General features: G+C 37.8%; 1 non-coding gene across 1 annotated transcript; it reads right to left on the bottom strand.

The window, feature by feature from the left end:
• Nucleotides 1–2,523: 2,523 nt before the first annotated feature.
• Nucleotides 2,524–2,595, bottom strand: Trnaq-uug (transfer RNA glutamine (anticodon UUG)). Its single transcript has one exon. It is a non-coding gene; the product is annotated as a tRNA-Gln (tRNA).
• Between the last annotated feature and the right edge of the window lie 875 nt (nt 2,596–3,470).

The raw sequence follows: 3,470 nt of genomic DNA, 5'->3' as shown, positions 1-3,470 counted from the left end.
GCAACGTCATCTCCGTGGGCAGACACCACTGCCGACTCCGCGGTCTCTTGTACTACTGATGAGTCGCCCTCGATCAGCACATCATCTCGAGAGGTAGTTTTGTCACCCCGTTCGTTGATAATCTTGATGGCTTGGAATATCTCGGCAGCATGGTCGCATGCCGGCCCGAGAGCCAGCCGCTGCTTTCGTTTAGCCATCCGCTTGGCTCTGCGCTGTTTCTGAGCCGACAAAGCTCCGTCCGTAGACACAGCTTGAGTATCTGACATAGCCTTGACATAACCAGAAACAAAATGATTGAAAGTTTGGTATTGACACGTTGATATCAATTTAATAGATAATAATATTACATCTACCAAGTCCTTTAGAGTCACACACTGCGATATAATGTGTCTTTGTCTTGCTATGAGTTCTTTTACTCTGTAAGCAATTTGAAGATAGGCATGGATAGATAAATAGATGGTCAAAACTCAAAATGTCGCCATTGTTTTGACAAATTTCATAATACTTACTATTGATCTGTCAATGTCAGAACCAATAACTGACAGAATTCTTCGAATATCTGCAAATTCGAAAAGCTCGGAAGAGAACAACTGTATAACGATCGTTACTCAGAAGCTCACTAGGAAAGAGTGAAGGGTTTGTTTGGTGACCCAAGACCAATTCGTAACCTAGCATCGCGCACTGTAGCGTGAACAACTTTCAGCCAATGGCCGTTTAATAAAAACGCGGAAGCTACACATACGCGCTATTTTTGATCAAGGCAACCCCAATGTATTTTATGACGCAACAATACTTCGTGCGTATTGACTGCACTGTACGAGGTCTACGCAAGTGCACATGACGGGCATGGTGAAGTATATATTCTAACACAAATTAAATTTGAGAATTATATTATTCAATTAAGTCCTACTGATAGAAAAATTTTCTGTCGCTTTAGGTGTTTGAATAACAACGGTATACCTGTGGTGACGGGACGGTACTCAAATATCCCAAGAAGGGAAAGAATTCGTGAAAATTGCTCTCTCGGCCAGTTTGGTGATGAATTTCATTATTTGTTTCCATGTCTGCTTTTTCATAATTCTCGTAAACAAGCGCTGGAGAAATATTTCTGGAAACACCCAAACGTACTGAAAATGGATTCACTTTTTAATGACACTACTAAGGAGACATTGGTGGAGATGGTGAAATTCTGTAGAGAAATTGTTCAATATTTTGATAAGTGATAAATCATTTAGAGCCTATAAACAGTATCATACGTACAGTCTAATGACTTTGATTTTTTTTTGTGTAAATATGATTATCAAAGATGACTTAGTTAGTAGACTTGTGGTATTAGAACGTTTTCAATGTATCTGAGTTCGTGTTTTAGTGCTCGCGGGCGGTGGCTGTAACGTTTCTTTACACATTATGTCTATGTGTGTTATCATATTTTGTACATATGTTGCTTTTGACCTCGCATGACCTAATTTGGGTGATTGAGTCAATAAACTTTCAACTTTCAACTTTCCGCCCATTTGGGATTGAAGCTTTGTACTTAAGATAATCTGAATCTATAAACAAAAAATATTTTCTTGTCTAATTCTCAGCTGAATCCGACGAAATACCCACTCCTAATGTTTAAGATGAAATGTAAAGAATGCTCTTCTACTTAAACTGACCACTGCTTTCAGTTTCTCCTCCTTCCCAATTAAATAAGAAAAAAAAAAATAATCATGTATACAGAATCTATAATGCTTCTCCTGGATATCTTCTGTATGTGTCTGCTTTTGTTAAATGAACTATCTTTCACTGTCGAAGATAGTTTGCTCATTATCTGTGATCTTTCTTTTCAAATTTCGTAGTGGGTATTGGAAGAGTTTTCGCCTGCAAGCTCGCTGGGTGTATTGATTGCAGTCTACCGAACCTCTCTCTCACCGGTCATTTTCTGTTTTATAAAGTAATATTTTCTTTCAGCCTTAGTGAGGTTGTGGTTGTTAGATATAAAATATAATAAGATAATTATAACTGACCTAATGACTCTGTGCTTTCAATGTTGTTGTTTTTTCTTTTTTTCAATTATAGTTTTCGTATAATGACGAAATAATAATAAGTGAACGTGATAATGTCTTTTCTCAAAAGGCGTATGCCATTTTCTTCTTCCGATGTATCTAAGGAATACTTTATATAATTAATCCAAACATAACTCCATAACGTCAAAACACACAGAAACACATTCACACACACACACACACACACACACACACACATATATATATATATATATATATATATATATATATATACATATATATATATATATATATATATATATATATGCTGTCAGAATTCTGCATGATTTTGTCCATGGCCAATAGTTACTTGCGTGTCACGTGAAGTCTAATTGGTTTGACGTCCTTCCCTAAATTTAGTTGTTGTTGTCAACGACAACGCTTGAATGGATCTGGAAAAACAAAAAAGCAAAAAAAAAAAAACCCAAACAAACAAACAAAAAACAACAACACAAGAAATAAAAAAAAAGTGAGGAGGTCCCACCGAGACTCGAACTCGGATCGCTGGATTCAAAGTCCAGAGTGCTAACCATTACACCATGGGACCACGATCTGACGTCACTACATCCACTACTTACTCAACAACGACGTATTTGTAATTCCGCTGCATAGCATTATAATACACAGAATCCAGCCAATATCAGAGGAATTGAGGATATGTCCGGATTTTTTTTTTTTGGATGAATGCGCAAGATAAAATGAATGAATGAAACCATTTTTTTTTTTCGATCTGACCGTTTTCTTTTTCTTTCTACAATTCATTCCATGAAAGCGTTGATTGTCAATTAGAAGAGAGGTGAATGTGTGGGAAATGCATGTATGTATTTGTACCGGATCGAGGGTGTTTGCACGAGCCGTTGCAAGAGAACGTTTACATTATCTGCTCATATTACCAGCCTCTTATTAGAAGCTGAACGTGACAATTAAAGGGCGCCGTGTTAGAATGGATTAAAATGAAAGTAAAGATGCAACTCGACGATATTTTAGATCTGCTTTATCATGGTCATTTCACACGATTTGCGGGTGTATGTGGCCAATATATGACTTGTGCTGTACTCAAATGGACCAATAAAGAGCAGCAATGGGAAAAGAATCAGAGCTGCGATGATGCATCCCTATTAATTAGGCAGGGGCGGCGCAGCCGTGGGGGCTCGGGCCCCCACACTTTTTGTGCACCATACAAAGGAATACATAAGGTGTCATCACTTTGGGCCCCCACACTTTTTCAATAAAATGGGAGGGGAGAGAATGAGCTGAGGACCTTTTTTTTTTTTTTTTTGCTTGTTAGCTGAAGAAACCCGGAAGTGGACGGGGAGAGATGAGCTGAGAACCTTTTTTTTTTTTTTTTTTTGCTTGTTAGCTGAAGAAACCCGGAAGTGGACGGGGAGAGATGAGCTGAGAACCTTTTTTTTTTTTTTTTTG

This window comes from Diadema antillarum, unplaced genomic scaffold, assembly GCF_040938485.1.
Source record: "Diadema antillarum isolate AM-2024a unplaced genomic scaffold, OU_Dant_1.0 seq00002730_RagTag, whole genome shotgun sequence".
Taxonomy (NCBI): domain Eukaryota; kingdom Metazoa; phylum Echinodermata; class Echinoidea; order Diadematoida; family Diadematidae; genus Diadema; species Diadema antillarum.
This window is presented reverse-complemented; position numbering and strand designations above follow the sequence as displayed.